The sequence below is a fragment of the Macaca nemestrina genome, chromosome 13 (genome assembly GCF_043159975.1).
Source record: "Macaca nemestrina isolate mMacNem1 chromosome 13, mMacNem.hap1, whole genome shotgun sequence".
NCBI lineage: Eukaryota > Metazoa > Chordata > Mammalia > Primates > Cercopithecidae > Macaca > Macaca nemestrina.
In genome coordinates, this window is record NC_092137.1 from 24,600,690 (window position 1) to 24,628,188 (window position 27,499).

At 34.2% G+C, this 27,499-nt stretch overlaps 1 protein-coding gene across 4 annotated transcripts in view; it reads left to right on the forward strand.

Annotated features, from left to right (window-relative positions):
- LOC105479814 (nuclear receptor coactivator 1) overlaps nucleotides 1-27,499 on the forward strand; it is a 161,876-nt gene that overhangs the window by 15,054 nt on the left and 119,323 nt on the right. For all 4 annotated transcript variants that reach the window (XM_071076293.1, XM_071076294.1, XM_071076296.1 and 1 more), the window contains exon 2: nucleotides 16,422-16,578. The gene's annotated coding sequence lies outside the window, so the exon portion shown is untranslated. The remainder of the gene's footprint in view (nucleotides 1-16,421; nucleotides 16,579-27,499) is intronic.

Consider the following 27,499-nt stretch of genomic DNA (forward strand, 5'->3'; position numbering starts at 1 on the left):
AACTTAATAAATAGGCAAATGCTTGCAGGCACTTATAATACAGCATTGAAAAAAGTAGCAACACTCTTTTGAGAATAGTTTGTCTTCAAAATAGATGTGTTTATACTGCACCCAGAATTAGTAATATTGAAATCTACTAGTGCTTTCCTCTTTAACATGAATATAATGATGCATGTAAGAGTCATGAATATTTTAGATTTAGTAGTTGATATACAGACTTTTAAACACCCAGTTTATAAAAGTTTATAATCTACCTTTTTTCTAAAGGAACAAGAAGTAAAAATTAAGATATAACGAAATACTCTGGGTTGACTTCTTACTGTACTGTTTGGGTTTTTTGGGTTTTTTTTACACTTTATCATTAAACTTAGAATGTAAACTTTAATCTCTTCCTAGAAACATTGAGATTTGGGGGGAAAAAAAAGATACCTAATATCTCCTGAATATATGTTATTGAAACAGGAGGATATAATGAATAATTAAAGGAATGTGTGAAACCCGTCAGGGAAAAGCTAAGGGAAAACATGATGCTGCCATCATTTATTAGAAAGGTGGCTGCCAAGTAGAAGACAAATTAGACTAAATTAAATTTAGTTGGCTGTAGTCTGGTTATTATTAATCAGACACTTTCATGTTGTTTATCATGTGCCAGACACTGTTTTAAGTAACTTAAAAATATTAAATTTTTACTTTCTGAACAATTCTTGACTAGGTACAAATGTTATCCCACTTTTTGTAGATGAGGAAATGGAGGCATGGAAAGATTAAGGTCAAAAAGCTATAAATGGAGTTGGACTCCAGAATCTATACTTTTAATCTTAATGCTATACTGTCTTGGTTATAAGAAGGGAATGTGGTTACCTGTAGGCACATGTGGATAACTGAAGCTGTTAATTTATTTCACTGGTGTGAAGTTTTATTGTATCAATATACCAGATTCTATTATTGATGGGCATTTGAGTTGTTCCTATTTTTTGCTCTTATAAACTTTGTTAGCATGAACATTGTTCTTCATATGTCTTGTTGCACATATCCAAGAGACTTTCTCTGAGGTGGTGGTTCTCTTTATTACTGGTCCACTGGTGGAATTCTTGCCACTTACTAACAGTGCTCAGATATATTACTTGCAATTCTTGCTCTGGCCACAGAGCAGCAACAGGTTTCATATCTTTCCAACATAATGCAATTATGTCTTCTAACAGCACTCGTGAATTCTGAATTTTAAAGTCACCTAAAAAATTATGTGAATAAATGAGTTCTTTTCTGGAGAGAGACTGCAAGTTTTTCATAAAAGCATTTTGTAATCATAAAAACAATGAAATCACTTTTATTAAAGTGAAAGATAAAAAAATAAGTAAATACTGCTTGTCTTACGTGTCCATGTGAAGAGACCACCAAACAGGCTTTGTGTGAGCAACATGGCTGTTTATTTCACCTGGGTGCAGGTGGACTGAGTCCAAAAAGAGAGTCAGCAAAGGGTGGTAAATTATCATTAGTTCTTACAGGTTTTGGGATAGGTGGTGGAGTTAGGAGCAATGTTTTGCAGTCAGGGGGTGGATCTTGCAAAGTACATTCTCAAGGATGGGGAGAATTACAAAGAACATTCTTAAGGGTAGGGGAGGATTACAAAGTACATTGATCAGTTAGGGTGGGGCAGAAACAAATTACAGTGGTAGAATGTCATCAGTTAAGGCTATTTTCACTTCTTTTGTGGATCTTCAGTTGCTTCAGGCCATCTGGATGTATATGTGCAGGTCACAGGGGATATGATGGCTTAGCTTGGGCTCAGAGGCCTGGCACTGCTATTCTACTACAAAAAGCAAACAACTTTATTTTAAAGTCTATGGAAAAGTCAAATAAACTTTATACATGTATCGAATAATTTATAGCATTTTCAATGTTTACAGTGTTTTTAACATTAATATGGATGGTTTGATTTCAAATTTTATTTAAATCTTTTTCATCTTCAATTTGGAGAGCACGACTTGTGTCATCATTAATAAGAAAGTTGGTAATATTCTTTCTTCATTCTTTTATTAAAATGTTGCATTTTTTCACCCAAAATTTGATCTCATAACACCTTCTTTTTCAGGCACCTTCTTTTTAAATTTTATTTGGGGTAAAATAATAAGTTACTATGGAATTGTAACTCCATGCCACCAAAATAATTTATAATTGCCATTAGTGTTAATGGTTTATTTATAGTGACTCACTACCGGTTGGCAGTATAGCTAACCTAAACTGTGAGTCCCAGAACACTGGGAATTTTGACTAACTTTATTCTTTTCTCTCCCCATCAAAAAGTATATCCTAAAGAAGATAAGTTAAAGCCACATTATAATAATCTTGAATCTACTCTAATTTTAAGTAAATAATATATAAATCATTGGTATTTTAATTGTTTTTGATAATAAACTTTCATCACACCTCACAGTTAGTATACCGGGGTGAGAGAATTTACTGTCCTTCAGGTATATAAATACTGTACTCTAGTTGGTAAGTTTGTTTTTTTACTTCCTTACAAGAGAGAACATTAAGCGATACTTAGATAAAATAGACTTAAGAACAGTGATAAAAAAGAGAGAGAACATTAAACCACAATTTCTTTTGACAGGCATATCATAAGGCAGTAATGGATTTTTTTTCCTGCCTTTTAAAAGTCATAATCCATGGTTTCAGCTTGTGTGTACAGAAGGACATTCTCTTGGTCGAAAGCTGGTTCTTTTCCCAAACCTTTGCAATAGCCTTGCTGCCAATGGTTAACTCTATTTCTGTCATATAATTCTTTATGTTATTGAGTAATTTCTGTTGCTTACGGGTTCTCAAGAATGTCAGGAAAGTGGATTTTTAAATTCTCGAAAAGATTAAGGTGATAATATATACATGAAGTAAAAATTTTTGAATAATTACAAAATAACAGGAAGATTGAAATAAATAAAATGTTAGAAATAATAATATATAGTCTTTGATTCAGGGTAAAAGTGGTAGATTGAGCACTTAGTATTGTTCCCTCTCAAAACAACAGTTTAGTTAACAACAAAAATAGGATAAGTAAGGATTTTTAAAAAGTCATAAATCTGGGGAGACTAGGAGAATGGGAGGGAATATGACAAATTTTTTGAAGGTGTAGAATAGCTGGAGTAGTAGTAGCAATTTCACTAAACTTGAAAAAGCCACTTTTAAGGGAAGAAATCTGATGACTAGTTGAACTGATACTGGTGAATCTTCAAAAGGCTCAGATAGTAGTATTATGTAACTCTGGAAGTTAAGAAGGGAAGTGAACTAGAATGAGGAAGATGGTTTAAAAGCTTTTTAAAAAGCCATTAGTTGCCCTGATCTCCTTCTCTCTTTGTCACTGTGCTTATGCACTTCTCCCATCCTGACAGGTGGGAGACTTGAGGTCCATCTTACACATTAAAACAGAGGGTCTCTTGGCTAGTGGACACCAGTCACATTGAAGGTGGAGAGAAATTGAGTATTGACATTTCCAGTGCTCAGAACTCCTGGCCCCCTTCTCTGTTACTGGCTCCCAAATTGAAAACTAGGCCCTTTAGCATCCAGGCAGGAAACAGGAGGAATCTTTTTGGGAATCTCACCAACTCAAGGAGAAAAACCTAAAGACAAAAATAACTATACATAAATACTGTACTCCACTTGGTAAGTTTGTTTCTTCTAGGGGTATAGGTTAACAATATGAAACTACTTTACCTGTATACAGGTGTTTGAAAAATAAGCTAAGCGTTAGAAAATGGGAGCCAGGTTTCTCACATAAATATCTGTGTCCTCACAAAGAGCCTGGACAGATTGCCCTGTTGTAGGGAAGGTCATAATCGATAAGCCCCATGTATGTAACTAGAGCTTTCAATCAACTTTGTGTACCCAGAGAACTGACTACCACTGGGCATCTGAGGAAAGCTTCTAATATGAATAACAGAAACCAAAATAAGCAAATAGAAAAAAAAATGGAGAAAATAGACCATGCCGCCTAGAAAACTTTATGTGTATGTATGCATGTACACACATATAAACATACACGCACGTACATATACAGCCATATATAGATACATATACATATATACACACACGCACACATATATACAAGTACCCAGGTATGTACATGCAGAAAGACTGGATGCTGCACCCATAAAGCTAGAATGGGATATTTTAAAAAGAACATTCAGAGAGCAAAAAAGAATTTTTACCTATTGAGAACATGTAGTAGAAAAGAAAAACTCAAAGAAATATTGGACAATAAGTTGAGGAAATTTTTCTAGAAAGTAGAGCAAAAGGGCAAAGAAATAATAAACAGAAGATAAAATAAAGATACTAGTCCAGGAGGGCCAGCTTTGTATTGTTAAACATTCCAAAAAAGGGAAAACAATAAATGAAAAGAAAGAAAAAATGAATAGTATAATTCAAGAAAATTTCTCATAATTGAAAGCAAAGTGCTTATTGAGTGCCTAGTGTAATGGATGAAAAGAGACCAATACTCATTTAAAGAATAGGAAATATAAAAAGCAAACTTAGATGCCTAGGCTCCATAATATTCAGGGAAATGCAAATTGAAAGGAGATACTGTTTTTCATCCATTTGATAGGGTAAAAAAATTAATTATATCAAGAATTGGGAAGGATATGGGGAAAATGGCTCTCTCAAACCACACTCTGGTGGAAGTCTGAAACAATTATTTTGGTAAACGGTTTGCCAGATGGCAAGTGGAGTTGTACATATGCAAATATTACAATCTAGAAATTCTACTTCTGGATATTGCCATTAGAAATTCTTGTACTTATGCATATAAAGATCTGAACAAGATGCTGTGTGTAAGAACATTCATTGAGCCATTATTTGTAATAATAAAAACTATGGACAACCTAAATACAGAAATGGCTAAGATGTGGTATATTCACATACATATATGAACAGAACACATGCATACTTCAACATGGATAGAACTCCAAAACATAATGTATGAAGTCAGCAAAATGCAGAATATGTGTGGTATATATACATTTTAAACGTGTATTTCAAAACATAAAACATTACATTGTTTATGGATATATGTATGTCTAAAAATGATATAAAAAATTGACCAAAAGGATATGTACCAAATTCATAATAATGGTTACCTCTATCAAGGGGAGGGGGAAGGAACAGGGTGGGCTCTGAGTGTGGGGACTTTAGCTTTATTGGTGATGCTTCATTTCTTTAAAAAGAAAATAAATAGGCCGGGCGCGGTGGCTCAAGCCTGTAATCCCAGCACTTTGGGAGGCCGAGACGGGCGGATCATGAGGTCAGGAGATGGAGACCATCCTGGCTAATACGGTGAAACCCCGTCTCTACTAAAAAATACAAAAAACTAGCCGGGCGAAGTGGCAGGTGCCTGTAGTCCCAGCTACTTGGGAGGCTGAGGCAGGAGAATGGCGTGAACCCGAGAGGAGGAGCTTGCACTGAGCTGAGATCCGGCCACTGCACTCCAGCCTGGGTGACAGAGCGTGACTCCGTCTCAAAAAAAAAAAAAAAATAAATAAATAAATAAATATATCACAATGTTTACTGTTGTTACTTCTGAGTAATAGATCTATAGGTATTTAGTTGTTGTGTTTTTCTTTATAGCTTTAAATTCTGGCCCTTTGCCTAACTCCAAAATAACAAAGCAAGAGTGTTTTCTAGATTTCCTTTTTACTCCTTTTATGTGTTAGGTACGTTATAGGCAGTCTTCTGTCACCTTGCTTTCTCATCTGATTCTTAAATGGGAATTGAGGTACTGCATTAGCCAGTACATATGACAAAATCCCGCATCAGAAGCAGACAATGAAGATAGAAGGGCCTTTACCCATGAGAGACAATTTAAAACTAGGAATTGGAAGCTTCAGACATGTCCAATAGCTGTGGGGGTTTATTAAGGATTTGCTCCATCTGTCTCAGGTCTCCTACCCTGGATTCCTAGGGGAGGAACACCGCCCCCCCACCCCGCCCCCACCACCGAGACAAGATCATGCTCTTTCGCCCAGGCTGGAGTGCAGTGGCACAATCATAGCTTGCAGCAGCCTTCAACTCCTGGGCCCAAGCGATGCTCCCATTTCAGCCCCTCAACTGAGTAGCCAGGACTACAGGCACACACCACCTTGCCTGGCTTATTTTTAAATTGTTTTGTAGAGACCGGGCCTCACTTTGTTGCCCAGGCTGTTCTCAAACTCCTGGCCTCAAGTGATCTTCCTGCTTGGGCCTCCCAAAATGTTGGGATTACAGGTGTGAGGTACCCTGTACCTGTCCTAGAAAACACTTTCAAAATATTGAACTCTGGATTGCACAGGTGATCATGTAGTAGTCATGTAATAATTAATAATATTTAGAAGAATAATCTTACTGATTCCATAATAACAAACATCAGATGATCTGCATCATTCTTTCCCCCCTATTCCTTCATAGTTCTCCTTTTTTGGTCTCTATGTGTCACCTATCTCTTGGTTTTTATATTTTTCACTTCTCACCATCTGCATATCTTTTTTGAATATGGATTCATCATGTACTTTTCTGCCTTCGTGCAGTCCCTAAGTGACTGTACTCAGCCTCCCATCAGCATGGTTTCCCTGTTCCCTTGCATGACTGGCCATGAGTTCGTCAGTATGAGCAAGCTGTTCTGGGGACCCTGAATCATTAGTAGGAATCCATCTGACTTTAGTTACTGTTTGGTTTTGCAAAAGTACTCTAAATAAATAATGTACTCATGAAAACTCTCAGGTTTTATAAAAGATGGTGGTATTATTTAGCTAACATGGTAAAGTACACAAATGATTTTCGGGAGTGCCTTTTCTTGGAAGTCAAATAAGAAGACAGAACCTGGGTTTGTGGATGACTATCTTTGCCATATATAATGACTACTTATCAATTACAAAGTAGTAATCAAAAGGAATATCATCCCCTATGAAATGTTTCAGGGCATTAACTTTATTACAAATGCAGGTAAACTAGACATATACAATGAGAACAATGGGCTAATCTAACTATAAATCCCTTTCTTTAATAGTTTAACTATAAGCCAATATGAAGAGCTGGAAGTTTAAGTTTCTTTGAGTTTTCGAAGTATGAGTTTAAGTCAAGGAAAGAAAAAAATACTGAAAATATAAAAAGCATTGAATTGGGAGGGGCAGTAAGAGGTCAGGATCCAGTTGATAGGAGCAATTCAGTTTGCTAACATTAAACATTCCACCTTAATATGGAATTCACCATTGGGGAAATCATCATGATTTAGAGAAAATATAGTTTTTTTATAAAAAGCAAAAACCCAAAACAGACATTAAAAAACAATTACAAATGTATTGTTAAAAATAGGTTTGTATTTATTGATAGTAAAATACATCAGATATGCATAAAGTAAACCATTCATTTTCTTTTTGAATATATAAATTAATCTGGGAGTGGACTAACATCTTCACACTATTCAGTCTTTAAACCCATGAACATGTTAAATCAGTGTTTTTTAGATCTCTTTTTGTGTCTTTCAGCAAAGTTTTAAGTCTTGCCGTAGGTTTTATTAAATTAATTCCTAAGTATTTTGCTTTTGATGCTATTATAAATAAAAAATAAAATTGTTTTTAAATGTTATTTTCCAATTGTTTGCTACATTTGTATAGAAACAATTGATATTTGTATATTCACCTTGTGAATTCACCTTACTAAATTCACTTTATTGTATTCACCTTTGTATAGTATATTCACCTTGCCAAATTCGCCTAATTCTAATAATTGGTTCTCAGATTCCTTAAAATTATTGACCAAAAATTCATTTTTAAGTAAATAAAGACAATTTTAATTCTTTCTTCCCTAACTTTTATTTCTTTTTCTGGCCTTTTTGCTCTAAGTAGGAGCTCCACTATATTCAACACAATGATGAATAGAAGTGGGGAGAGTGAACATTCTTGACTTGAACACAGTATTATGAGAACTTGCAATATTTTACCATTGTATAAAGTACTAGCTGTAGGTTTTTCATTTATCCTCCTTATCAGATTGAAGGAATAACTTTTAACTTTCAGCTTACTGAGAGTTTTATCATGAATGGGTGCTGATTTTTCTCAGATGCTTTTTCCGCATCCATTGGGATTTTTTTTAAGATTCTGTTAATATGGTAAATTATTTAGATTTAAATTTTTTATGTTAATTTTTAAATTTACAAATAATGATTGTACATATTTATGGGATAGATAGTGATGTCTGATACATATAATGTATGGTGATCAGCTCAGGGTAATTATTAATAGCCTATCCATCATCTCACACATTTATCATTTCTTTATGTTGTACGCATTCATTATCTTCCTTCTAGCTGTTCAAAACTATAAAATATATTGGGGTTTTCTGTTTTGTTTTGTTTTTTCAGGTGGAGTTTTGCTCTTGTTGCCCAGGCTGGAGTGCAATGGCGTGATCTCGGCTCACCGCCACCTCCACCTTCCGGTTCAAGCCATTCTCTTGCCTCAGCCTCCCAAGTAGCTGGAATTACAGGCGTACGACACCACGTGTGGCTAATTTTGTATTTTTTAGTAAAGACAGGGTTTCTCCATGTTGGTCAGGCTGATCTTGAACTCCCGACCTCAGGTGATCCACCCGCCTCGGCCTCCCAAAGTGCTGGGATTACAGGCGTGAGCCACTGCACCCGGCTGAAACTACACAATATATTGTTTACTGTAGTTATCCAACAGTGGTATAGAACACTAGGACTTATTCCTCCTATCTAGCTATAATTTTGTATCCTTCAACAAATCTCTCTCTCTCCTTATCCCTCTTCCCCCTACGCTTCCCAGCCTCTAGTATCTTATATTCTACTTTTATTTCTATGAGATCAACTTTTTTTTTTTTTTTAAGCTTCCACATAGGAGTGAGAACATGTGATGCTTAATTTTCTGTTTCTGGCTTATTTCTTCCAATTCCAGTCACATTGCCATGAATAGCAGGATTTCATTCTTTTTTATGGCTGAATAGTACTCTATTATGTATCTATGCTACATTTTCTTTATCCATTCATCTGTTGTTAGACACCCAGGTTGATTCCATATCTTAGCTATTGTAAATAGTGTTGCAGTCAACATGGTAGTGCACATGTCTCTTTGATATACTGATTTCCTTTTCTTTGGCTAAATGCCAAGTAGTAGGATTGCTGTATTATATGGTAGTTCTATTTGTAGTTTCTTTTCTTTTGAGGAACCTCCATACTGTTCTCCATAGTGGTTGTACTGGTTTACATTCCCACCAACAGTGTTTAAGAGTTCTCTTTTCTCCACATCCTCATCAGCATTTGTTATTTTTTGTCTTTTTGATAATAGCTATCATCCTAACTGGGATGAGATGATTACCTCATTGTGGTTTTGATTTGTATCTCCCTGATGATTAATGATGTTGAACATGTTTTCATATATTTGTATGACTTCTTTTGGCCATTTGTATGTCTTTTGAGAAATGCCTGTTCAGATTATTTGCCCATTTTTTAAATCGGATTGTTGTTGTTGTAGCTGTTGAGTTCCTTGTATATTCTGGATGTTAATCTCCATCAGAAGATTGGTTTTTGAATTTTAAATCCTTGGGTATACCACTTGATAATAGTCTATTCTTATATATGTCTGGATTCAATTTTTTTTTTTTTTTTATAAATCTGTACTCATGAGGCTGATTTTCTTTTCTGTTAATATCTTTGCCAGATCTGAGTATTAGGGTTCTGCTAGCCTAATAAAACACATTGGGAAATATCCCTCTCCTACTTCCCTGGAAGTGTATAAGATTGCTGTTATTACTTCCTTAAATGTTGGATGCAGCTTACCTGTGATGCCATTTGGACCTGGAGTTTTGTTTTGTTTTTAATTACAAATGTATTTAATACATACAGTCTGTTTCTTTCTGTGGTTATTTTAATAAATAAAATAAATTTGTTTGAGTTCTTTGTAGGTTCTGGATATTAGCCCTTTGTCAGATGAGTAGATTGCAAAAATTTTCTCCCATTCTGTAGGTTGCCTGTTCACTCTGATGGTAGTTTCTTTTGCTGTGCAGAAGCTCTTTAGTTTAATGAGATCCCATTTGTCAATTTTGGCTTTTGCTGCCGTTGCTTTTGGTGTTTTAGACATGAAGTCTTTGCCCATGCCTATGTCCTGAATGGTACTACCTAGGTTTTCCTCTAGGGTTTTTATGGTATTAGGTCTAACATTTAAGTCTCTAATCCATCTTGAATTAATTTTCGTATAAGGAGTAAGGAAAGGATCCAGTTTCAGCTTTCTACTTATGGCTAGCCAATTTTCCCAGCACCATTTATTAAATAGGGAATCCTTTCCCCATTTCTTGTTTCTCTCAGGTTTGTCAAAGATCAGATGGCTGTAGATGTGTGGTATTATTTCTGAGGACTCTGTTCTGTTCCATTGGTCTATATCTCTGTTTTGGTACCAGTACCATGCTGTTTTGGTTACTGCAGCCTTGTATAGTTTGAAGTCAGGTAGCGTGATGCCTCCAGCTTTGTTCTTTTGACTTAGGATTGTCTTGGCAATGTGGGCTCTTTTTTGGTTCCATATGAACTTTAAAGCAGTTTTTTCCAATTCTGTGAAGAAACTCATTGGTAGCTTGATGGGGATGGCATTGAATCTATAAATAACCTTGGGCAGTATGGCCATTTTCACGATATTGATTCTTCCTATCCATGAGCATGGTATGTTCTTCCATTTGTTTGTGTCCTCTTTTATTTCACTGAGCAGTGGTTTGTAGTTCTCCTTGAAGAGGTCCTTTACATCCCTTGTAAGTTGGATTCCTAGGTATTTTATTCTCTTTGAAGCAATTGTGAATGGAAGTTCATTCCTGATTTGGCTCTCTGTTTGTCTGTTACTGGTGTATACGAGTGCTTGTGATTTTTGCACATTAATTTTGTATCCTGAGACTTTGCTGAACCCCATCAAAAAGTGGGCAAAGGATATGAACAGACATTTCTCAAAAGAAGACATTCATACAGCCAACAGACACATGAAAAAATGCTCATCATCACTGGCCATCAGAGAAATGCAAGTCAAAACCACAATGAGATACCATCTCACACCAGTTAGAAAGGCGATCATTAAAAAGTCAGGAGACAACAGGTGCTGGAGAGGATGTGGAGAAATAGGAACACTTTTACACTGTTGGTGGGATTGTAAACTAGTTCAACCATTATGGAAAACAGTATGGTGATTCCTCAAGGATCTAGAACTAGATGTACCATATGACCCAGCCATCCCATTACTGGGTATATACCCGCAGGATTATAAATCATGCTGCTATAAAGACACATGCACACGTATGTTTATTGCGGCACTATTCACAATAGCCAAGACTTGGAATCAACCCAAATGTCCATCAGTGACAGACTGGATTAAGAAAATGTGGCACATATACACCATGGAATACTATGCAGCCATAAAAAAGGATGAGTTTGTGTCCTTTGTAGGGACATGGATGCAGCTGGAAACCATCATTCTTAGCAAACTATCACAAGAACAGAAAACCAAACACCGCATGTTCTCACTCATAGGTGGGAACTGAACAATGAGATCACTTGGACTCGGGAAGGGGAACATCACACACGGGGGCCTATCATGGGGAGGGAGTAGGGGGGAGAGATTGCATTGGGAGTTATACCTGATGTAAATGACGAGTTGATGGGTGCTGATGAGTTGATGGGTGCAGCACAGCAACATGGCACAAGTATACATATGTAACAAACCTGCACGTTATGCTCATGTACCCTACAACTTAAAGTATAATAATAATAAAAAATAAATTAAAATAAATAAATAAAATAAAATAAAAAATTTAATTTCTTGAGATTTTTCATTTTATGTCAGTTACTGAGTTGATTTGTAAAATGTTCAGAACACTATATTTGTACGATCTGTGGTGACATCCGTCACATTTCTAGTATTAGTAATTTGTGTTGGTAACTTTTTCTTGATCAATCTTGCTAAAGTTTTATCAATTTTTTACCTTTTCAAAAAAACAACTTTTAGTTTTAGTTTTTTTCAGTTGTCCATATTTATTCCATTGATTATAATATTAAATGTATTATTTTTAGTTTATATCTGTGATTTTGAACTTTTTAAAAACTGTAAGCAGAGTATAGGCCGGGCATGGTGGCTCACGCCTGTAATCCCAGCACTTTGGGAGGCCGAGGCAGGTGAATCATGAGGTCAGGAGTTCAAGACCAGCCTGACCAACATAATGAAAGCCTGCCTCTACTAAAAATACAAAAATTTAGCCAGGCGTGGTGATGGGCATCTGTAATCCCAGCTACTTGGGAGGCTGAGGCAGAAGAATCGCTTGAACCTGAAAAGCGGAGGTTGCAGTGAGCCGAGATCGTGTCGCTCCACTCCAGTCCAGGCGACAATGCGAGACTCTGTCTCAAAAAAAAAAAAAAAAAAAAAAAAATGTGTGTGTGTGTGTGTGTATGCAGAGTATAAATGCAGCTTCAGAGTCATTCAACTAATGTTGATGTCATTTGTTTACTTTATTTCAGTTTCACTTGTTTTCTAATTTCCATTGCATTTTCTTCTTTCACTGTAGGTCATTAACAGGTATGTTGTCAAATTTCTACCTGTTTAAGACTTTTCTGGATATGTTAATGGTTTCTAATTCCATAGTAGTGAGAGAACATACCCTTTAAGATTTCAATCTTTAGAAATGTGTTATATAAAAAATGGTTCACCATTTGTTTCATGTTGAATAATAGTTTCGTGTGCACTTGCAAATAAATGTACATTTGCCAGTTGTTGGATGTACTGTTCTATGAATGTTCATTTAGGACAAGCTAGTTATCACTGTTCGTCAAATCTCCTATTTCCTTACTGGTTTTTAAAAATCTATTATGGAGAGAGGAATGTTAAAATCTTCAATGATATGAATGGAGTTTTCTATTTCTCTTTTAAGTTCTGTTAGTTTATGCTTCATTTATTTTGAAGCTCTGTTATTATTTGCATAACTTATGATTCTGGGCATGGTGGCTCACACCTATAATCCTAGCACTTTGGGAGGCCATAGTAGGAGGATCACTTAAGCCTGGGAGCTCAAGACCAGCCTGGGCAAGACCCCGTCTCTAAAACAATTAAAAATTTCTTTAAAATTATGATTCTGTCTTCCTGATGCATTGACTCTTTTATGAAACTTCCCTTTTTATCTTTAGTTACATTCCTAGTCCTGAAGTCTACTTTTGCTGATATTTATATTGCTTTCTTATGTTTGCTGTTTGTGTAATATATTCTTTTCCATTTTTTAAACTTTCAACCTGTTTGTGTCTTTATATTTAAACTATATCTCTTATTGACAGCTTATAGTGTGGGTTTGCTTTTTCTCTAGTTTCCATCTTTTAATTGTAATGTTTAGTTATTTTATATTCAATGTAATTAATATGGTTGGGTTTAAGATACCATTTGTTCCTTGTTCTTCTTTTCCTATTTTCGTGCCTTCTTTTGGGTTAACCAAATATTTTTTAGTAGAGTACTGATAATTCCTGTTAACTTTTTAGCTATACTTTCTTATATTTTCAAATTCCTTATAACCTTTTGAACACTACTCTTTTATAATTTTTAAGTGGCTGCTCTAGGAATTACAATATATATCCTTAATTTATAAATTTATTTATAGTTAATGTTGTAATAGTGAAATTTAAGAGACTTGCAACAGTATAATTGCATTTATACCTTCCCATCCTTTGTGTTATTATTGTAATATAATTAACATTTAATACATTACAAATGCCACAATATTTTATATTTTTAAATATATTTTATATAATCACTTATCTTTTAAAGAAAGAATACATACATCTTTTAAAGAGTAAAAAATACATAGTCCTTTTTATTTACCCTTGTATTTATGATTTCTGATGCTTTTGCTTCTGTTTTGTAGATCTGACTTTACCTAGCATCATTTCTCTTTAGCCTGAAAAAGTTCCTTTAGTATTTCTTATATATTAATCTTACAGCAGATTATGTTTGGTTATGTTAAAGTGTTTTTAATTTTGCCTTCAGTTTTTTGAAGGATATTTTTGCTGGATATAGAATTGTGAGTTGATAGGGCTACCCTGCCTTCAGTATTTTAATGGAAGAAATTATTCCATTATCTTCTTGCCTCTGTTGTTACCAGTGAGAAATCAGTTACCATTTATATCTTTGTTTTCTTGTATGTGATGTGCTACCTTGACCAAGCTAGTTTCAAAATTTTATGTTAATTTTTTTTTAGTGGTTTGACTCGACTTTGCCAGAGTTGGTGTCTCTGTATTTATTCTGAGTGGGATTTATTGAGACACACTGGATCTGACAGTTTATTTTTCACCAAATTTTGAAAATTTTCAATCATTATTTCCGCATAATACTATTTCTGCCCCAGTATCTTTCTCCTCTCATCAATTACATGCTTGGTATTGCCAACAGATTACAGAAGGCGTGTGTGTGTGTGTGTGTGTGTGTGTGTGTGTGTGTGTGTGTGTGTGTTTTCTCCAGATTATAGAAGGGGTATGTGTGGTTGTGTGGTTTCTTTTTCTTCTTCAGACTTGGTATTATTTTCATTTCAAGTTCACTGACTTGTTTTTCTGCTGTCACAAATCTACTGTTGTTAAGTCTGGCCAGTGAATCTTGAAATTTGCTATTGAATGATCTAGCTCTTGAACTTCCATTTATTTCTTTCTCAGTTTCCATTTGCTGCCAGTATTTCTCGTGTGTTTACCCATTATATATAAATAAAATATACATTTATATTTAAAATCTTTAAACATATTTATAATAGCTACATTCACATCTTTGTTAGGTATTTCCAACACCTAAATCAACTTGTGGTGTGCTGCTGTCGACCACCTTTTCTCCTGATCTGGAGTTATATTTTCTAGCTTCTTTGCATGTTTAGTAATTTTTTATTGCATACTGGATGTTGTGGATGACATTGTGGATTGTTAACTCTTTTTGAAGAGTATTGATTTATCTTTTAGTAGACAACTAAATTACTGGCTAGTAAACATACACTTAACTATACAACTCAGCAATTACAGTCCCAGGCATTGAAATGAAAACGAATGTTTTTACAAAAGCCTGTACACAAATATTCATAGCAGCTTTATTTATAATAGCCAAAAACTAAACACAACCCAAATGCACTTTACAGGACAAATAGTGAAAAAAACTGTGTCACCACTGTACCATGGAGCAATAAAAAGGAATGAACTATTGATACATGCACCAAACTGGTTGGATCTCAAGGGCATTATGCTGTGTGAACATGTACCCTAGAACTTAAAGTATAATAAAAATAAATAAATAAAATAAATTTAGAAAAGCCAACTTGAAAAGATTCCATGCTATATGATTCAATTTATGTAGTATTCTCAAAGTGACAAAAATTATAGAAATAGGGAACAGATTGCAGTTGTCAAGAGTTAAGGAAAGGGGAAGGGGGATGTGATTATAAACAGCATGAAACAATTCACCTGTGGTGATGGAGCAGTGAATCTCATTGTGGTATAGTTACATGAATCTGTACATGTGCTAAAATGTCATAGAATTGTAAAAAAGACATACAAAAAATGAGTGCATGCAAAAACTGGCAAAATTCAAGTAAGATCTGTAATCTAGTCTACTCAATTTCCAGCTTCCTTTTAGCTCTGATTTACATTCTTTAATGCCTCAAGCCAATAAGACTGTGGTTTTCTCATTTAAACCTAGTCTCTCTGAGCTTAAGTGGGAGTGCTGGGAAGAGTTCCCTTCCAGGAGAGTCTCATAAGTGTGTATCTCACCCAACATAATTCCTTTCTTTCAATGATCAGAACCCCTACAATTTCTGTCCGCTTTGGTCACTTTCCAATTTCTTCAAACAGTTGTTTTTTATGTTTTGTCCAGAGTTTATAACTGTTATCCGTGGGCAAATTAGTTCGATATAAGGTAGTTCATCATTACTAGAACCAGACGTCAACTGCCATCTTTTCGAAGTATTACAAATATAAAATGTTTGTAAACTTTTTCAATTAGAAATTTGAAGATAAAATATTATAGGAGTGTTACATAACTAAAGAATTAGGTGATAACTGAAAATATGAAAAAATCAGAATTTGTAAGTAGGAAAAAGGATAAATACACAAATGCAGCCCAAAACAACTTTTAAAAGACATATAAATGAGTCTTTCAGAAGTTTAAGGGTAGAATGCAATTATGTTTTACCTAAGCATCATTCTCAAACAGGAGTACTTAATCACCAGAAAGGACTTAAGCTGTAAAATGAGATCTTTATCCATTGTCTTTTGGAAATATTTTTCCATTTCACTCTGAAAGTTGCATTTTTTTCTTTTTCTAGCATATCTGACCTTTATTATTAATTGGAGAATAAAATGGCAATCTAACATCCCTTCTGCTTTTATTTTTGTCTTTTTATTCTAGTTGTTTATATAATTGGCCTTAAATGAGGTGAGAGTGAAGAGACTAGAGCCATCTCTGGAAAACATCATTATCCCATTCCCCAGGAAGCTACCCTCTGGAACACGAGATTTGACCATATCTGTTTTGAGGATTCATTATGAACAAAGAAGTCTCCCAGGTAGGAATTGTAGTTCTATTTTTAAAGAGCTTTGTCTCTGCAAAAGTATGGAAGGAAAATGATTACCTGTTGACTGTTATCTTTTATGGAAATATGTGTTTGATCTGGGATGCTTCAAGGTTAGTGTAAAACAGGTGCTGACATTCCTAAATGAAAATGATAGGAAAATTCTAGGGTACACTTTATGAGCTATTTTAGTGTATGTTGAAATCACTTATGATGAGACCCTCAAAGTCCTTACTGAATTGAAAATGGCAGCAGAAAAACTGTAGTAAACCATCTCCAGATTTGCTTTGTATATTTCTAACATATATCCAGTTAATTTTATACATTTATGCATAAAATTACATAATATATACCTATATAATTATAAGTATACCTGTATAGTATGTAGGTATACCCATATAATATATACCTTTGTAATTTATGTATATATAGTGTCCATATGGGCATTTTTACATTGTTACTGTTTTAGAGTTTGTGAGCTAGCTGAATAGAACCTGTATATCCATGAACATGCTAATGGGAGCAGTAGAAAAATAAACATGCACCAAGTCAAGACAGTAGATAAAAGAGTTGAAGAGTGATCAGAAACTGATAAATCAGTAAGGGAAAACTTCCAGGAGAAAATGTGTTAATTAATAGACTTTTAATTGAATTATACATAGATAAAAATAAAAAATTATAAGCATATAACTTTTTATTATGTACTGAACATATTTGTGTAAACATTGGCCTGGATTAAGAAGTAGAACAATACCACCACCCCAGAAATCCTCTTCATCCATGTGCCCCAGCTGCACGCCCATTCACTTTTAAAGGAGGAGACAGTTGTCACCATGGAAAGTGATACCTGTCAACCTAGAGCGTGGGGTTTTATAGATCATTGAAGTTAAAGGCAGTAAAATTTAGTTGGCCAACAATGCCTGTGTTTGGAATTAACAGTGAGTTTGGAAGTTGGCAGAGAGCTTTAAAGCAAGGACTAGAGGTACAAAATTATTTAAGAAGGTATTCATCTAATCTTACTATCTCTGCCTCTTTAAAATTTCATCAGTTTTGGCTAGGCGTGGTGGCTCACACCTGTAATCCCAGCACTTCAAGGGACGCTGAGACGGGTGGATCATGAGGTCAGGAGATTGAGACCACCCTGGCTAACACGGTGAAACCCCATCTCCACTAAAAATACCCAAAAAAACCCCGGTGTGGTGGCAGGCACCTGTAGTCCCAGCTACTTGGGAGGCTGAGGCTGGAGAATGGTGTGAACCTGGGAGGCAGAGCTTGCGGTGAGCCAAGATCAAGCCACTGCACTCCAGCCTGGGTGACAGAGCGAGACTCCTCTGAAAAAAAAAATTTTTTTTTTCATCAGTTTCTAGAGCAAACACAACTCTCGGTTTCTGGCTTTTATTAACTGATGATACATTTGTATTTACACGTTGAGTGCCCCATATCTGAAATGCTTGTCGCTAGAAATGTTCCATATTTTGGATTTTAAAATATTTGCGGTATACTTATCAGCTGAGCATCCGAAATCTGAAATCCTACATGCTCCTGTGAGCATTTCCTTTGAGTATCATATTGGTGCTCAAAAAGCTTCAGATTGTGGAGTGTATCGGATTTTGGACTTGGGATGTTCAACCTGTATTAATTTATGTTTTCTGTTGTTTCCAATCAGACTGTTGTTTCTCCCTAAGAAGCAATAAATGAATTAAGTATTCTGATTAAAAAAGAAAGTTTTGCGGAGTAGGATGTATTATCATAAAGAGAAATTTTAATTAAGTAGGAGAGCCATGTCTTTAAGAGTTTTCAGGAAAGGAACGTTAGTACCTCGACTTTATGAAAGAGAAAGGGAGAGAAAATTGATAGAATAATGCAGTGACTGAACATTAGCTTGGTGTCTGTCTTTCCTCACTGTTCACGGAGTGACTCTAAAGTCATATTTTCCTCATTATGACCTTTTTAATCTTTTCGATTTCTTCTTAACATTAAAAACAATTGCACATGTACCAAATAGTTACAAAATTGCTAGACTGAACATCTGCATGCCCATTGCCCAGTTTCACCATTACAAACATTTTATGGAATTTGCTTTATCTCTCTCTGTATTTACTTTTCCTTTTCCCCTTCCCCCTTTACCATTACAGTGATGATGATGAACCATTTGAGAAAAAGTTGTAGACAATCATGATCCTTCACTCTAAAATATTTCCTACTTAACCACAATATAATAATCAATTCAAGAAACATTGCTGTTATCTAATATATAGTTCATATTAAAATTTTACAGTTGGTCTGATTCACAATCATAAATTGCATAGTTGTCACATTTGTTTGGTTTCCTTTAACCTGGAATAGTTTATTAGCTTTTATTTGTTTTTCATAATAGGACCTTCCATGATAATAACGTTGGAGAAGAGTACAGGCCAGCTATTTTGTACAGTGGTCATCATTTCAGGATTGTCTGTTTCCACCTATTTCTTTCCTAAAAAGACTGTGATATGAGATGGAGATTCATGGATTTTTCTTTTTTCTTTTTTTTTACTGAGAAGTTTATCTTAAATAACAAAGCCTACAAAGAGTTTTCAGGATACAGTCTACTGGAACAAGGAAAATTCTAGAAAGTAGAATCACTAAGATAATTTAGATATTACTGAAAGGAATTACACACACACACACACACACACACACACACACACACACACACATATATAAAATTTTAGAATCCAAGATTTATAAACTTTGGAACAAAAATTAGGGTTTGCAAAAGCAGAACTTTTGATTTTGATGGAACAGTGCATTTTATTTTAAAGTCCTTGACATCTTATAAGAAATAATTGGTTTTATATTATAGCGTACCATAGAAGGTAAGTCACGATTAGCTATATGAATAACTTTATTTTCATGTGATGTTTGGACTAAGAATAGAAAAGATTCTTTGCTTATGTATTTGAGTACCTTACATACTACCTAGTTTTTAGATGTGGTATATTTTAATGTCACCTTTTCTGTAAGTCTCTTACTGGGTATATTAGGGAAATGTTTTGATGTGGAGGCCAAGCCAAAAGATTGGGGCTATATTGATGACTTTTCTATTTATTAGTTATGTGACTATAGGTTAGTGATATAACTTAAAGTGTATACAAATTCTGGAACCAGATTACCTAAGACGTGTTTCTTCCTCTGCCATTTAAGTGGTTGGGCAGATTAAGTAACTTGTCCATGCCTCAGTTTTCTCATCACTAAAATGGATTATAATATTACCTACCTGATGTTCATGAGTAAATGAGTTAGTAAGGTTTATGAGGGAATTAATTAACATAGGTTAGGTGCTTAGAACAGTGATTGGCATATAGTAAATCTTATTAAAGTGTTAGTATTCATTATCATCATCATCATCATCAGAGCATAGTTTATTAGTATGATAAAACTGTCAAAATGGAAATAATATATACTTCATAGGGCAGTTGTGAGGAATAAGTGAATTAATGCATATAAAACATATAGTACATGTTCAATATATATAAAATATTGTCACATCCTTTAGTTAGATGAATATTAATGGGCTTATATTTTAACTTACAAACTTTTTATTTTGTTTCTCTCAAATCATTTGTTACTATGGACTTTATAATGTGAAAGTAGCAACTGGAAGGATAAGCATGCTTATACCACTAAAGTGGCCTATAGTCTAAATATTTGAGAAGTACTTTACTGGGTGACTATTGCAGGGGTCCTTATTCTAAAAATTTAAAAGTCTGCATCTCCAGTTTAAAATGTATGAGCATTATTTTTATTGTTATTATTCTGTTTTCATAATTATTTTGCTATTGAGAACCCTGGAAAATGGAATTTGAGTTTCACTTGTTCCAAGTTAGTCTTTTTAGCTGGTCATTGCAGCAGAAGGAATATAGCTAGCCACATTTAGTGTTAGCATTAAGAGGATATTGATGCTATTTAACCAGCCATTTACATGAAATGCTTGGGATTTTTTTTTTTTTCATTTTTCAATGGATATCAATAAAATAATGCCAAATATAAATGAATCAAGTAAGATGACTTAGGTTTTAAGCTGGACTTTGCAAAATGCGTATCTTTTCTATAAATGTGGTCAATGAAGATTGGCTCATATTGTGATTTTTTTTTTTTTTTTTTTTTGAGACGAAATCTCACTCTGTCGTCCAGGCTGGAGTGCAATGACGCAATCTGAGCTCACTGCATCCTCCGCCTCCTGGGTTCAAGCAATTCTCTCCCTCAGCCTCCCTAGTAGCTGGGATTACAGGCATCCGCCACCACACCTGGCTAATTTTTGTATTTTTAGTAGAGATGGGGTTTCACCATGTTGGCCAGGCTGAGCTCGAATTCCTGACCTCATGATCCACCCTCCTCAGCCTCCCAAAGCGCTGGGATTACAGGCGTGAGCCACCACACCCGGCCCTCATATTGTAATTTTATCTGTGCCCTTTCCCTTTCAGGTTGGGAGGGTGACCCTGAAGTTAACTGGAGTTTTGCCTGACTTGATCATTTTATACCACCTTTAAAATATAATTCCATTGTTTTGGTAAATTATTTTGAGCCATTTGGCTCTATGACTTTGGTACTTCTTCTACCATATACCATTAAAGAACAAATTTTAGTGTATTTATTTTTCTTTTATTGGTGTAGATATATATATTTATACTGTATTCTGAAATGAGTTTCTAAAATAGTTTATCAAAATTCAACAGCTTCTGATCTGGGGCTGAATTCTTTATTTTAGATATTGGAGTAATTTTATGTATAAATGTGGTTATTTGGTTTTGGATAATCATTTGTGGATTATCTGTATCTAATGCAGATCTTCATTCTCTTTTGATTCTGGCTTCTAGCTATTTTTCTGCCCACTATTATCTGAATCTCTGAAAGAGGTTGGTAAAAAGAGACAGACATTAAAAAATTTAAAAAATTTAAAAAATTTTTTAATTTATTATTATTATTTTTTAAGAGACATAGTCTGTCTGTGTAGCCAAGACCACACTTGAATTCCTGGCTCAAACAATTCTCCCACTTCAGCCTCCTGAGTAGTTGGGATTATAGACACATGTTACTGCACCCAGCAACACGAAATTTTTATCACTCAGTTTTGTCTGTGCAAATGACAAAGCAAAATAATCATCATTTTCTTTTTTAAGGCTGCTTCTGCTAAACTCTTATAAAACTCTTCTGTACACCTGCAAGTAAATATTAAGTACTTATATTCTTGTTTATACCAGCTAAAGATAGCTATAGTTAGGAAGACTGATTTTTCCTCAAAAAATACCAACACAAATTAAAGTGGATTTTGGAAGACATGTGCAGTATACTTGCATAACTCTATGTCACTCTAAGATAACTGGACTCATAGTTTCATAAGGAAATGTTGAGTTATTTTGCTAATTTGTTCTAATAAGATAGCTGCCACAAATATGTGTTACAATGCTATTTTTCCTCAGTCATGAGTATACTAGGAATATTTTAATAAGGCAAATGTTTATTCTTCATCTTAAAATTAAATTTTAAATGAAGCCAATATGAAGAAAATGCTGGATTTTAAAACGAATTTGGTTTTCCTTTTTTTATGTATTTGTTAATAGAAAACAAAATAAACTTTTTCAAACTTACTCTTTGTATTTAGAAAAAATTAATGCAAAGAGTATTTATAAAAAGGGCATTTCTTTATCTGTGGAATAAGTTTTTAGTGGTAAATGCAAACGTATTAAATATATTGTTTCAAACTTTAAGATACATTTAGAGGTTACATTACCAAATCCTTGATAATGTCTTTATTATTAGCATAATAAATTTAAAAGACTGCACAAGATTCTCTTTTACAAAAGCACTTTAAGAAAAATCTAGTATTTTATAGAATCAATGAAGTAAGATTAAATGGTGTTTTGATTTTTAAGAATTCATTGATTGCTTTGAATCCATTTATTTGATTTTGCTTTTTATTCTTGGCCATAATAGTTAAGACGTTGGCAGGTGATTTATGGTAGAAATTTAGGGGAGCAGGGTCTCTTCTCTGGGCCAAGGATAACTACCATCTCAATTTGGGCCTCTGGCATTGTAGATTTTGAGAGAATTTTTGTTTCCAGGGATTTCAGGAAATCACTACCTATTCATTAGCTTCAAAATATCTAGCATTCAACAAAAATTAGGAGGCCTGCGAAGAAACAAAAATGCATGGCCCATATACGGGAAAAATAACAATCAGTAGTATCTGTCCCTAAAGGGACCAGACGTTGGACCTATTTAAGAAGAAAAAGTAGGTAAGTTGGACTTCATTAAAACTGAAAACTTTTGTTCATTAAAGAATACTATAAAGAAAATGAAAAGAGAAACCACAGAATTGGAGAAAATAATCTGTAAGTCATGTATCTGATAGGGGTCTAATATCCCAAATGTAAAGCACTCTTATGACTCAATAAAAAGACAAGTTAAACCCAACCCAAAATCCTACAACTCAATAGCAAGAAAACATATAACCCAAATAAAGATCAGGCAAAGGACCCAAAAAGATATTTCTTCAAGGACGACATAAAAATGGCCAACAGGTATATGAAAGGTGCTCAACATCATAAAATGATCAAGGAAATGCAAGTAAAAGCTGCTATATCACCTCACATCTATCAGCTATTAGGATAGCTGTTACAAGTTGAGTATCCCTTATCAAAAATGTTTGGGGGACCAAGATTGTTTCATATTTTGGATTTTTATGGATTTTAGAATATTTGCATTATACTTACCAGTTGAGCATCCAAAATCTGAAATGCAAAATGCTCCAATGAGCATTTCCTTTGAGTGTTATGTTGGCATTCATAAGTTTTTGGATTTTGGAGCATTTTAGGTTTGGGATTTTTAGATTTGGGATGTTCAACCTGTATCAAAAAGACAAAAGATAACAAGTGTTGGCAAAGGTGTTGAGAAAATGTACACTTTCGGTGGGAACTTAGAATGGAGCAGCCATTATGAAAAACAGTAAAGATATTCCTAAGGAAATTAACATATGACCCAGCAATACCTTTTCTGGGTGTATACCCAAAAGAGATGAAATCAGCTTATAAAGCTGTCTGCACTTCCATGTTCATTGCAGCATTATTCACAAGAGCTGAGACATGGAAACAACTTAGGAGTTGGTCACTGGACAAATAGATAAAGAAGTTGTAGCATATATATACAATGAAATATTATTCAGCCATTAAAAAGGAGGAGATCCTGCCATTAGCCACAACATAGGTGAGCCTGGAGGACATTTTGCTAAGTGAAATAAGTCAGACACAGAAAGAAGAATATTATATAATCTCATTTACATGAGGCATCTTTAAAAACAAAGTCAAATATACAGAGATAGAGAATAAACCATTGTCATAGTGGGAAAAAATGGGTAACTATAGGAGATGATGGATATGTTCATTTGATTTGTTCATTTACAATAATAAATATATAATAACCATTATAATATATAATAACCATTTTACTACGTATCCACATCTCATGACATCATGTTGTATATCTTAAATATACACAGTAAAATATAGTTTTTTAAAACTAGGCAAAGGAACTGAATAGACACGTCTCCAAATAAGACATACAAATGGCCAAAGAGTGCAAGAAAAGATGCTTCGTGTCATTAGCGATTAGGGAAATAGAAATCAAAACCATAATGAGATACCATTTCACACCCTCTAGGATGGCTGTAATTTTTTTAAAGGCAGGAAATAACTGTATTTGGCGAGGTTGTGGAAGATTGGAACCCTTGTACATTACTGGTGGGAATTTCAAATGGTGTAGTTACTATGGAAAACTGGTTTTCACAATTCCTCAAAAAGTTAAAGAGTTACTGTATAACCCAACAGTTCCACTCCTAGTTAAATACTCAAGAATTTAAAATATGGCCACATAAAAACTTGTACATAAATGTTCACAGCAACATTATTCATAATATTCAAAAATGAAAACTACCTAAATATCCATCCACTGGTGAATGGATAAACAAAATATGGCATCTCCAAACAATGGAATATTATTCAGTTATTAAAAAGGCAGTGAAAATCCTAAAGTCCCTATCCTTCCTTAACACATGAGAAAGATTTTGGTTGTCATTGAAATGAAAAGCTAAAATGAAAACTTGTTTCAAAGACCCTTATATGTCTTAGGACTCTAGTTTGAGAAACATTTTTTATGGAAATTACCTAGTTTAGATCTTTATTTATCATGTTTTTCCTGTGAGATGCCCTTCATACAACTATTAACTTGGAGATATTTAGCTCTCAAAGTATCCTTCTCACTATATATAAATGCTTCTTTGTGCTAACTGCCTGTTAAACATTTTAAAATATATTATTAGAAATGTTTATTAACTAATTGGCAGGGACTTTTTAAAATTATGCAGTTCTCAGCTAAATCCAAGAAATGAATGACAGATTTCTTGTGTAGAAATTTAAATTCAACTGAATTATAAGGCACTGTTCTATTTCTTTAGCCTTCACCTGTTTGGTTTAGTCTGGTACGTTTGAACAGAGATAGATGTAGTTTCTAGTTCCTAAAACTACTCTCTAAAGATTGCATAAGATTGGGTATAATTTAGCAACTCTTTTTAAATCAACAAGGGTACTTTTACTTAGAAACCTTACCTCTTTTTAAACAGCGATATGTAAATTGGTTTCCTGAAACCAGCATTTATTTTCTTAATGATCCTCATTTAAGTACCCTAACTGCCAAATATAAAGCCATTCCACGTAAATACAACATAATAGTTTTTCCTCATCAGAAGTTTTACATTGCCCTGTTTATTGTGTTTTGTAAACAGGAAGCAGTTAATACCAGAATCATACTATCAGCAAATTGTGGGTGACTGTCTCATAGTTCTTCAGCTTTTGGCTCTTATTTCAGTAGGCCAGCCTGTCTGGCTGCTGTTGAGTTGTTTGTTGTTTGTTCTCCCTAGCCCCAGAATCTCAGATATAGCAGTTGTGAATCTCCAGCTAGTAGTCTAAGGGTAGCACCGTATGGGAATCTTGCTTTAGATCCAGATATATTTATTACTCAAAATTATTCAATATGTGAGATTGTATTATTCAGATCATATAACTGCAGCGTGGCTTGGGTCTGTAGTACTGTGAAATATCACAGGTTTTTGTTTTGTTTTGTTTTACAAAATAGTAGATCTTTACTTTTTCAAAATTAGAAGAAATATTCCCTAATTTCTAGACCAAGAAGGCAGTTTGCTGTTTTTTTCCCCATTGAAAGTAAGACAATAAGGATTTCAAGAAAGTTCATGTTTTTCAATTATAAGAAATAACTTCAAAGATTTTAAAAAATATTTCAGAAAATATTTAACCATACAAACTTAAATATCTTTGTTTTAGAAATCTTCAATGTTGTATTAGTAAGATAGGTTAATTGTTTTTAATTCATCACCTATTTATTTAGTTTCTCTATCCTTTAGGTATTATGTTAGATATTGGATATATATACTATAAAAAGATGTAGTAACTGGCTTTGAGTTCACAATCCTGAAAGGGACACAAAAGAATTGTAACTTATAGCACATTATAATAAAAAACATAGGCCCGGGATTATTTTGAGAACAAGTAGAATTTCAGATGGATAAATTCTTAGATGGACATAACCTAATTTCATTGGAGGCTGAAAAGATGTGCAGCTAAGGAAACAAAAAATGGTACCTGAACATGAAGTAAGCATCAGCTAACTCTTTTCTTTTGAATTGGGCAAATTCTAAAGTCACGTCTTTCAACTTCCTTGTTTAGCATTTTCTTCTTTCTTTTGTTTCTACTTTTGTAGAAAAGTTTAGAATTGATGCTTCATTATTACAAATTTATTGCATTATTTCATTTTTAGATTACTAAATTTTAAAATGCATTTCATTTATATGAAATTAAATGACTTCTTCTGTGATCTTTGGTTAATCTTATTTATGCTTCTGTGAATCTCTACAGGGAAACAAGATGTATATTTTGTTAGTTCCAGTAATACAATGAGCCAGTTATTTTTATTTTGTGTTTGAGTTTTAGAATGGATGGTAGCAAAACCATGTTGGTCTTCTGACTTTGTTTTGTGGTAGTTGTTGCAAGTCTGGTATATTTGCCTTGCATTGGGGTTGTTCACCTTAAATTGTAAAATTTGCAAAGGCTAACTAGGCTTCTATATTTTCCTTATTGTGTGTTCCTTCCTCTCCAGTCGCCCCCATAGAAGGTTTGATAAATTGTTTTTTAAGACATTAATCTGTAATACAGTTCATCTCATTTATCATTAACAGAAATCTGAAATTTAAAAGTATATCATTTTTATACATGTTTAATTTGAGGTGACAATGGGATATCCAAATGAAAACATCCAGTTAACAAGTGGACATTCAGATACCAGATTACTAAGATGAGAAAGATTGTACTTATTCTTCATAGAGGACATGTTAGAATAAAAGTCAAATCCTGTCATCTTTCTGTTGTTAATCCTCCAGTAACTGCCTCAGTCACTGGGACTTAGTCCTTACAATGACTTTTAAGACCTTACATGGTATAGCCTCCCATTATCTCTCTGACCTCATCACTTACTCCCCCATTCCCCGGTTCTAGCCATGCTCACCTCTTTCATGTTTCTCAAAAAGCAGTTATGCTCTTGCTTTAAGGTCCGTCTACCTCCCCTCGCCGGAAGCACCCTTCCTCCATTTATCATTCTCTTGACTCTCTCCCTTACCCCTTTCTTACCTTTGCTCATATCTCTCACTTTTTCAGTGAATCCTTTCCTAATTACCTTACTTGCTTCCCTTCCACTTCCACATACCTAAGCCTCTGTTTTTGCTTTATTTTTCTCCATAGCTCTTATCACCTTCTAATATACTGTATAATTTACTTTTTAATTTCATGTGTTGTTGTCTCCCTCACAATAGAAT